Here is an 11,629-nt window from a genome sequence, read left to right on the forward strand (position 1 = left end):
CTGCTGATGACCTCACACCTTATCAGCTGTGTTTTATTTTAGCTATTAAATTCGTGGCAAACACCAAACTTCAGTCAGAAAACGTTAGCAACAAGCGAGTGATCATGGTGAAGCCTTTAGCCGCTAAAGAGCCAGATAATGTCCTCAGGAGTTTGTGGAGACCAAAGCAGAGGTAAAAGGAAAGTGAACATCCTTATCAGGTGATTAGAATCTTGACCCTTAATGAATGGTGATGTTGCTTCTGTCTGCTGCATGTCTACGGCTCATATGCAAAACTCATACGGATTTATCCTGCTTAAAAAATATATAAAGATAAATTAAGAATAGGTTTATTTTCATTGTGCATCCAGAGGACCAAGATGCTGCATAAGGATTTCAAGACAAAAGCCCATCAAGTAAAGTTTACACTACAGGTTTTACTGAGAACACCTGAGATAAGATGACAGGTTAATGATACATGATGTGTGATTTTTCCGTCGCTCCCTTTCTCTTTATGATGATGTCAGGAAGTCTCACCAATCTGTTCCAAACACTTGACTTATGAGCCGGGCCTTGGTTAAACTTTAAGCTTGTTTATTTGATACCGAGTAGTAACCAAGGAATCATTTTACTATTTGGAACAATAAAGCCTCTCTAACCCATATGACAGAATTTTAATAAGGAATTCCGGTTATTATGACATGTCGCCCACTCCCTTAAAGACTGGAGTTTAACCCTGTATCAGTAACAAACCTAACCCGAAAAGTATATGTGGTAAAATCCACACACGCAGAGTGCCTTTAACTATTTTAAAACATCCAATCATACCACAATTTTATCTTATCGTATTCATTGCAGATATATCTACTCTACTCATTTGTTGTACATGTTTTATCCTTTTTATTTCCACATATATACTATACATAGTTGGATTTTTGCATATTTGAAGTACTGCCACCAGTTCTGAGTAATTTATCGGTCATTTACTGAATCATGCTATAAATGTGTTTCCCGGCCTTATAAGTAAACTTGATAAGCTGCATGTTATCAAAGGGAAGAGCTCTCAGAATTACTGCTTTATTGGGATCTATATGCTGTATAAAATTATCTAATACCTGATAACAAATGCTTGGCTAAAGATGCACAGATTCAATAAATGACTTCTCTTTCACAACATCAAAGAACTGATACTATTAACAAAATAATGTATGACATAACCGGGATTTACTCATCAGCAGATAGAATTCTCAGGGAATAGGCTGTAAATCAATAAATCGTTCCCTTTGTGTGTGCGTGCGTGTGCGTGTGTGTGTGTGAGTGTGTGTGTGTGTGTGTGTGTTCTTGTCAACTGTTTTCACAGCTGAAGAGCAGCAGAGAGGCCTGTCCACACCTCTTGACAGCTGTGTTCGGCTCAGTCACGCTATAGCAGCAGCACAGCCGTGGTCCTCACCTCTGATTGCAGGGCCCTCTAGAGTTGAAGTTCCAGATACATTCCTTCATCTGAGAGTCCCGCTCACGGTTTACATGCTGCTAGAACAAGTGACACCAAGTTGGATAATAAAAAATCCTTCAGTTGTAGATTTAAATCTCAAGGATTAGAGTTAATTAACTGTTTTAACTTTCCATTTAAATGGCTTGATATAACTCACTGGGTAATAAGGCCCACGTAATTTTGATTTCAACTCTAAATTAACCCTGTTATAATCATATCAAAGCCTTCAGTGCAAAACTGACGCTGGGTGTCACAGCGTGCATTTGATAATGTGATTAATATGATCCCTGCTTCCTGGTTTCACTCAGGGCTCCTTACATTAGCGACATGATTGATAAATGGTGATTGATAATCAGCAATCAATCATTCTGTTAAGCAAGCTGTCGTCTATTGTATCATGTAAGGAAAAGTAGCAGAGAGAGAACGAACAGAGTGGCAGGGTGCGAGGATGAGAGCAGAGAGAGTGGGTGTAGATTGTATTAAAAATGTGAAACAGAAAATTTGACAAAAAAAACATAAAACAAAGTCGTGGTACTATCTTCTCTATTGTTTTCTCAGCTCAAAGACACAAAAAAAACAGAAATATGCTTAATAGTCTTTGGCATCTTTGATGGAAAAAGCATGATACAAATCTGGCTCCACATTTTCATTATGAAGTTTTCAGACTTGATATTTACAAAAAAATTTAACAAGAAACACTATTGAACCATCAAGAAACTGTCAATTAAGTTATCAGTAACTTTAAACCTAATAAACTGAAATAGTCTAAATCAAGTTCCCTGCTGATGAAGTAAAGGATGACTTGGATTTAGTTTTGTGTTTGTGAACCAGTGATTCTGTTTAATATGAGGGTGTGGATTATTTACACATTTACATATGCATATACATAATACAGATAATATGCTCTCAGTGTAGTTATATCAGTTATATTAAATTAAAGCATATTATTTTATATTCAACATTAAGGAAACAGGTCGGAGCCAGCAAGCACTCCTGAACTGTAAAGATTCATATTTCAAGGTATTTAACTTTCTAAACAAAAAAGTTTGAATTAATTCAATGTGAACTATGAAGTATGAAGGGGGAAGATTCACTGACCCCACAGTGAGTCTAACTTACAGTTTATTAACCATGGTTATAAATGACAAATGCAACTTTACACTGCCCACAACACTGAAAAGATACATGTAAACATCTACAGCAGCATTTCTGTTTGTATCTTGAAATCAATAACTATATGTCTTTGCTCATTTGTTTGATTTTTTGTTGGATGCTTATTTAATCAGGTTGTGTCAGCCAAAATTTGACCTTTTGTTATTTCATCTGCATAGGGTGAGTTGGGTCAAGGCTGTTGGCAGACATTTGTAAAACCTTAGTTAGATGTAGTGCAAATACTTGGTGAGTCCAAAATCTCACAAAGGTGTTCAATTGGGTTTAAGTTCCACATCATTTCATAATTTCCTACTCGTGACCTCCTGTGACCTTTGGATCAGGGCATCATCAACCTATTTCTCCTGCAGACATTATGAAGAGACGATAAAAAAGAAAGATGGACACAGGCACCAGCGAAGACACAGGCACAGAGAAAGAAAACATAGAATCACCCAGTCAATCTTAGAATCGACTTATAAGAAAACACTCTCTTATTCATCACCTCGTAAATTATCCGGAGCTGAACCTCCGCTGAAAAATCTTCTGCTAATGAGGAGGTGTTGATGACCTTCACCGTTACATTCAGAGCTGCAAACACACACACACACACAGACACACACACACACACACACACACACACACACGCAGTCACTTCAAGTTATGTTTCTGTGAGAAAACTCATGACTTCCTCTAACTCTTTCTAATGATCCAAACTTTTGTGTAACTACTGAGACAAAATGCTTGATTAGTGTGTGCGTGTTCCATATATTTCAGTATCTGATTTTGCTAGCTGTGAACAGGACGTAAAGAAATATCAAAAGAGAAGTTGAATAATGATCCTGTGTTGTAAAGACAGAAAAAGCTAGTGCAGAGTGCAAGAGCAGGACACAGTGATACATCAATGGTCTGACGCTGTATAAACTAAAATGCCATGGCGCGCGCACGCACACACTCACACACACACACACACACACACACACACAAACACACGCACTCACGCACACACACACACACCATACACACACCACACACACGCACACACACTCTCTCTCTCACCAAATGATGTGTTCAAACCCGCCCCCTGCTGGGCACAATCATAAATGGTTTTGGTGAAAGCTTGACAACTTTTGAGCAAAAAATAAAGTTGTGGTTTGTATGAATATGTGTTCACAAAAATTATAAAAAAATTCTGTTAAAAACAACTTTTATTGTCTTTAATATTAAAGGAGCTATGTTGTTGGAAGCTTTTCTCTTTATAATAAGCAAACCTGGAAATTGTGAACCAGATAACGTAACATTTAATATTCACTCAATTGTTTGACGTTAAACTGTAATTTAGTTGAAGAGATTTGCTAATGAAAACAGAAATAATATTATTATCCTATGATTGTGGAGACTGTGGAAATAAATAGGCTGTAGTGGGAAAGTGTTAAGATTAATTTGTGAGGGGGCTACACAAATTGACATTTAAAACCTGCTCATATGGGTCTCCCTGGTTGAAAAGGTTGTCAGACTGTAAACCTGCAATATGATTTAAATACATTATCTTCCTTTTGAAATTATACCTGCAATTGAGCCCTTAGCGAGATATTTAGTGTGAATTATTTGTGCACTCTGCAAAGTTTGATGCTTTTTCCTTCATGTCACCAAAGAGAAGAAAAATAATTATCTGAACTTTTAAAAAATCATATCCAAATTAAATATGGAAACGTGCCGAGGCAATCTGTTTTAAATACTCTGAAATGTTTGCTCAGTTAACACATTAATTGAGATGATTGGAGGAAATACACCTCAAAGTACATGCCACTTGCCCTCGCTCTCTGAATAAATGCCATAAAATAACATTATTACATCCAAATAGAAATGATTAGACAACTATGAAAATAGCATTCACAGTGGTAATGCATCTAATTTCAATTCTCTTCTATTTAGAAAGAAAGAAACAGACAAAGAACAAATCTTAGCAGTAGACTTCATAATTGGTTAACACAATATTATGGCCTTCTATGGTCACAACACGAGTACACCCATGTTTTCAAATCCCCCCCAAATTCAGCTGTAAGAACCCATGTCTAGACAACCTGTTGCATGAGACAAAATTACAACTCGGACTAGATTCACCGAAATACTATTCAAACTACGGCCTAGCACACAAGAGCTCCATTCATATTCTATTGACAGAGCAGCTCGTGGCTAATCTTTATTATCACACGGCAAATGAATATTCTCTGGGCAAATACACCTTGATGTTGTTGCCACTGATGTTCTCCAGGCCATTTAATCCGACGCCGAGGTGTTTCCCCGCCGTAGCATGTTGTTCTAACCGAGGTTGTTAAAACCACGCTGCTGTTAAAAATACATTCCCCAGAGGGCTTGCGGGAGACTTAACATTTAAGCAGGACAGAAAGCTTTAAGTCTCATTTAATGGAAGGTCAATATTAATGTAGAGTTCTCAGTGTGTCCTTTTCATTTTTACACCTTGAAGAATGTAATCGTGGTGGTGCACTTAAGAATTAATGCCGCCTTATTGTGTTTTCCCACATACTCTCAATCCAGTCTGGTCGTCTGGATCCTGACCTGAACATATAGAGAGTGAGAAGCCTGGAAGACTTTACCTGTTCCTTTAGGTCTGAAACTTTACTTTGTGCATTCAGAGATGAGTTGAAAGTTTCTAACGTGAGCATCCTCATCCTATTTAGCTTTGTAGCTATGCTCAAAGATATTTATTTGTTTATTTGATGGGGACAGTGCTCATTGATCAACATACTGAGCTGAAACTGTACTTTATTTTATTTATCGATTTAATCTCAGGTACTTTTAACATACAGTATAAAATATCTGTACTTCCTACTTTCTACTCCACTGTATTTTTTTTTTTACAATTAATTGAGTTACACGTCAATGAAATCAATGAAAATGTTAAAAAACTTAAAGAGCCTTGCAATGTTAAAGAACGTGAAATGATACTGATCCAGATCCGCACCACAGTTCTGCCTCAGGACCATGTCCCATCCCCCAACAACATTTCATGGAAATCGGTTGCTAACTAAAACAGCATCAATCAACAAAGGCTGATGAAGACACAGCCTCATTGGCAGATGTAATGTTGTAGTTCACCGTTGTAATAAGGCCACACTCTGCAAGTACTTATAATACTTTAGGTACATTTAAAGGCAAGTACTTTAGTAGAAACATTAATGTGGTAGATTTTACTTTAACTTGAGTACATTTTGTCTATTTATTTGTGCTTTCAATTTAATAAAATGTCTGAATACTTCCTCCGGCTGGTTGTGTGGCACCAGTGACTGCAGTCGAACTGAGTGACGAACACGGCTGCAGGTCCTCAGTCCTGCTCTGACTCACTTTACGTGATATCAGATCATGAGCATAAAACATTCTCCAAATGAGAAGCCAGTCTCTCTTAGGGTTGTTTAGATTGAGGTTCTGCAGCTCAGAGTGGAGGCAACGAGAGGATCTCCTGATCCCTGTGTTTACACTCGGGCGGTTTCCTGTGTGGCTGCTGAGGGAAGAGACGCTGCAGTCAGAGACCGATCAAACATAAACACTGAACAATGGTGGATTGGGCAGAGCAGGATTTGCTGCGCGGACTGAGCTTTTCGGGGGTATCGCTGTTGGTGCCATCCAAGGACAAGGCAACTCGTGTCGAGACTGACGAGCTGCTCATAACATCAACATACAAACAGGGAGGATGAACCATTACACAAGGCTTAATCTGAGCGAGCACTGCCCCATCCGGGTGGTTTAAAGTCTTTAAGGACGTTGGTGAAAATTCTATTTCATAACCAAACATGCTGCTGATGGGGAACCACTATCATGCGTCCTGTAGTCCGAGAGAAGATAATAATTTTAATAAATTCAATAATGATAATAATAAAAATAATGATAACATGGGTCCAACATATTAGGAGTCTGTTTCGTTACCAAACCATTATGTCAAAGAAATGTTGTTAAGGCTTGATATTTTACAGTTTAACCAGGTACTTTAATGAGAAAAGAAAACACAAGTACAGCCAAATGCGTAAAACCATTACCTCAGACCCTTTAGACTTTATCTTAATGGGCACTGGCTTTTCTGAGTTGTTTATAGTCATGAAAACATCTCCTGATAGGCCTGACGGTCATATCTGTAGTGAAAGTGAGTCTCAGCTCTTTGAATCTCCGGGTAATTATGCTAAGTTGTGTGTTTATGTTGATGAATAGGCCCCCAGGCGTTTGCTGCCTGACCACAGCAGAAGCAGTGACCATCGTGCACATGTGCTCGGCCTAGAGCGCCGCGGGCGAGTCTATCAGACTCATCAGGTGAACCATGTTACACTATCAAAGCACCATCTCCCCTCTGAGAAGGCTGGTCTTACTTATCACAACCATAGGACCCTGCCTCTGCCTCGCACAACTGGACCCCGCAGTTCCTGGGTGGTCTCGGGGCTTAGTTGCATAATAACGGTGCCTCGCTGTTCCAAGAAGACGTGGAATACAGTGAGAACGCCTCATTTCAGCCAGGGGAGGAACTGCCTGATAACCTCGATGGGACGGATAAGGCGAGCTGCAGTGAGGCTCTGTGTGTCAAAGTCAAGTAAATGAAATGTTTGCGAGGTGGAAAAGTAAACCCCCGAAAACTAACCTATCTGAGATTACTGTGATATCATAGGTATGAGTATCAAATCCCATGTATTGGTTTCTTGTCCATATCTGTATTTTGTAGAGGTCTCGTCCATGAGTGGTAACAAGAGGAGGAGCAGAGTGGAGGGGGATGTGCAAAACTGGGGCACTGAATATTTGCTCTCCACTAAATCTGCACTGCCAATGTCCCTGGACCTGGACCTGGACCTGGACCTGGATCTGGACCTGGACCTGGACCTGGACCTGGACCACGCACTCTTTACAGGAGTATAGGGATTGGGAAGGGGGTGTGGTCTCCGCTTGTCTCCCCCATTTCCTTCCCTCCACACCAGCTCTAATTGGAAATTTGGGTGGCCCTGTTTATTTACATGGTTGAAATGCGGCGAGGTTGTATTTATATTTTCATGGCGCGTTCTCAGCAGTGCTGCATTACATAGCCTTCCCCTGAGATCACTGTTGGAGTGGGAGAGCCCCATGGTTGTATGTGTGTGTGTGAGTGTGTGTGTGTGTGTGTGTGTTACATTGGTGTTTGTTTGTGTGTCTGTGTGTGTGTGTGTGTGTGTGTGTGTGTGTGTGTGTGTGTGTGTGTGTGTGTGTGTCTGGAGGTTGTATGAGATCTAATCTCCTTCACTCTGAATCTGCACTTAATAGTCCTGTGGTCAAACAATTACATTTTCTAGGTTAACTTTGTCCACCAAAATAATTAAGTAAAATATATTTGTCAAAGCTTTTTTTGATAAACATGCACAAAACAACGATAAAAAGGAGAAGAAAAACAATTAATAAAATCCAGATTCATACAACAAATATTATGGGACAAATATTTCAAATTTTAATTCCCAGCTGGCTGAGATCAAGCCACTAACATACACAATGTCTTAAATATTAAAGGAAGAACATTAATGAAAGGCAGAATGTAAAGGTTTATTTGACAAATATATGGTAGGTTTTGTAAAATGCATTTGGAAAAGGACCGAAATTGAAGATACAAAATATATGTATGTAAAAAATGGATTACGTACAAATGCTCAAATCAAAATATTGAGCTAAAACTATCAAACTGACCTCAAGCTAAGAATGTCCAGGGAAAAAGGGTGAATTGTGTCAAATTTGAATCTATTTCTGTTCAAAAAGCAATAAAATAATAAATCCTTACACGTCTGTAGTTGCCGGAGTTACACACAAGGAGCCTCCCACTGTCTCACAGGTCCTGTAAGTGTATACATGGATAAAATGTATCCTCAGATGAGCCATGTCAGAGTGGTGGCACTGTGTTTATCTTTCAGACCAGGGCTGCTGAGTGGCGGAAGGCAGAGCTTTCTAGTCAAGCCGTGTCTACAGAGAGCCTGGACCTGACACTGGATAAAGTAAACACACACATACACACACACACATGAACACACACACACACACACACACACTCACAGGCCGTCAGCTGGAGACCACACACCCAGACCACACAGAGTCTGAGAGCAGCCTGAGCAGCTCTCACGCAACGCGGCCCTTGAGCTGTCACTCTGACCACCTCCGTCTCTCTGTCAGCACTCGGCCCGTGTGTCACATGACACAAAAAAACACAGACAAGGTCTCTGTGTCTAGAAAGACAGAAAAATGGAAGGAGACAGGGAAACCAAAGCGGTGCTTTTTATAGAAAGATTGTTTGCATGAATCCAAACAGTAGAAATTGATAATGTTGAGGAATCATGAACTGAGGAAGTCTATTATAAAATTGCGTGTTTATGTGTGTGTGCATGTGTGTGTGTGAGTGTGAGTGTGTGCACTCATGTGTGTATGTATGTTTGTGTTAGAGGCAGGGGTGTTACAGGGAGTCAGGCCCCAGGGCCATTAACAGTGCGCAAACCCTTTGATGCTGCAGTGATTGCTGAACTCCAGTCATTAAGATATTGGTCCATATTATAGTTCATAATCTGCAGAGTAGGCCACCAACTGATGACACATCAACCCCTGCTGGTCATTCACCTTCCTGCACCTACATCCGTGCACAGAGACAGAACCATCGGTTTAAGCTCGAAACTTGCCTTATATGTCCCTGGAAGATATTGAGTATATACCGTTTGGAAATAAGTCTGTATTTCCCACTTTCCTTTATCTTGTAGGTTGCCGGTCAGACTAAACAGACAGCAAGGCCCTAGCTCATGTGCCAGGGAGCCCAACACATTGTTCCACTTATCAACCCGTATCTGTTTATAGTCATCGCAGAAGTCATCTGATTGTTTTTCATTACTTCGCTGCTCCTCATCCGACAACTGTTTGTGCTTTTCCTGCCATCACAACGTATCGGGTCAAGTATATTGTTATCTGGAGAGTCTCAGATAAACACAGACGTCTGGAAACAGTCCAGGCCGATTCATTGAGATGATACACGTTTTATGTGCTGCTGACTTGGAGAAATTCTCGTGCCTTCTGACGGTAATATCGAGAGAAGAGAACTCATTAACAACAGTAATAAAAATAATCATAATAATAATGATTAGGGTGAAACATATGGATTTTTTTTAACCGATGCTGAAAACCATTATTTCTGATAATTAAATATTGGCAGATAAAAACAATACTCAGTAAATTCATAGTTATTTATGAAAGGTATTATCTAAAATACCTTTAGTTAAATTGTGAAGTAAATGTCATAGAATAACCTAATTTTGAAAGTAGATGTTCATTATAGATATATGTATATACAGTTGTTTTACAGCTTCAACTTCAACTTTATTAACAAAGGATTTTAAAGACAGCATTGTTGATCCAAAGTTCTTAATAACAGAAAAATAGCAGTGAAATTAAAAACAACACAAAAATATTGTCATTATTATTATTATCACTACCATCACCAATACCAGGAATAACAATAACAACGATAACAACATACAACAACACATTGAAAGGTCGATGAATACAAATGTGCTTTCAGCTGACTTTTTAATATTTGTATTGAGGGGGCGAATTGAATGATGCGAATTGAATGATGGGAGGTCGAGAGTTCAAGAGACATTACAATACATATATGTGTGTTTTTAGTATTTACAGTTCAACCATATATATCTAATTAAATATAGATAAAAACAAAAAAACAAATACAACCAAATGTATAGAATTATATGTTTTTTTTCAAATAATACGTAAAAATGAATGCACATGTTTTCTTCATTGCATATTCTGTGAAATTAAGACGGTCCTTTCACAAACATCAATGATGATACATAATGTTTGTAAAAGGCTCATTAATCATCTGTAATTATGTCACATGGGTAGTAGGGATTCACCTATACACATGTCAGTTATATCATGCTCTGCCAATGCAAACGTCTTCATATTATCTGTTAGAATTCATGTCAGTCATTGTTTAGGTTCATGCCTCAGCAGGGGGCCGCTGACGGCTGATTGGTTCAAATGTCAGTTTGATGGGGTCAGAAGATTTTAGAAGGAAAATGAGGTCAACACTGATCAGCCCGAGTCGACAAGGGTTAAACAGCACTGTCATCACATCCTGGGCAGGGGGCTCAGGGGGCTCAGGGGTCCCTGACCCTAAACACACAGGGGCCACTGACTTCGAGTCTGATGTTTTTGTCTTGTTATTATTATGAAAGGCTTTGAGAAGTAAGGGAGTCTATCCAGGTCATGGTGTGTTGTCGATGACCGATGTCGTATGTAGAAACCTCGGTGTCCGATGTACTATGTGCACAGAGCTGAGACTTACGACCCCTTCAGGACAAGTATATATAGTCCAAAAACACCCACTGTAACATCTCCTCGTTAGTATAGTGGATAGTATCCCCGCCTGTCACGCGGGAGACCGGGGTTCAATTCCCCGACGGGGAGGAAACAAACTTTTTTTTTTTTATTTCCCTGTTGTGGGACAAATAAACATCTATTTTATCACGTGACGGACCAAGTGAATATAAGCGACCACTTCCGCAGTCGTCAAACCAGAAGAAACACGATGTTTAATCACCTCACAATAAATACACCGTTACACACCGGCCCTTTAATTTTAAGAGTTTAAAACAATTTCTAAACGTTACATATTCAAACACCTCTATCAAAGGATTTTATTTAAATTCATCTTACGATCAACAAAGAAGTGAAAATATCAACAAAGCCAACAAAAAGGCACAAATGGCAAACGTTGAGAATATTGTATTTGTGGCTCAACCAGCAGATGTCAGCAAAACATTGACTATTTCTTTCCTGTGACGCAACCTAATTTCTTCCGGTCTAGGGTCTTTGCTGTTCAATCACACATAAAACATATATGGATAAAAGTATCTGTACTGGTTTTTACACAAAACTGGATTTTGACTCTGTGGCTCAAACGATGAATAACTGAATTATGAAGAAATTAATATC

At 39.1% G+C, this 11,629-nt stretch overlaps 1 non-coding gene across 1 annotated transcript; it reads left to right on the forward strand.

The window, feature by feature from the left end:
• The first annotated feature begins 11,029 nt into the window (after positions 1 to 11,029).
• Positions 11,030 to 11,101, forward strand: trnad-guc (transfer RNA aspartic acid (anticodon GUC)). Its single transcript has one exon. It is a non-coding gene; the product is annotated as a tRNA-Asp (tRNA).
• The last annotated feature ends 528 nt before the right edge of the window (positions 11,102 to 11,629 follow it).

This window comes from Pleuronectes platessa, chromosome 13 (assembly GCF_947347685.1).
Source record: "Pleuronectes platessa chromosome 13, fPlePla1.1, whole genome shotgun sequence".
Taxonomy (NCBI): Eukaryota; Metazoa; Chordata; class Actinopteri; order Pleuronectiformes; family Pleuronectidae; genus Pleuronectes; species Pleuronectes platessa.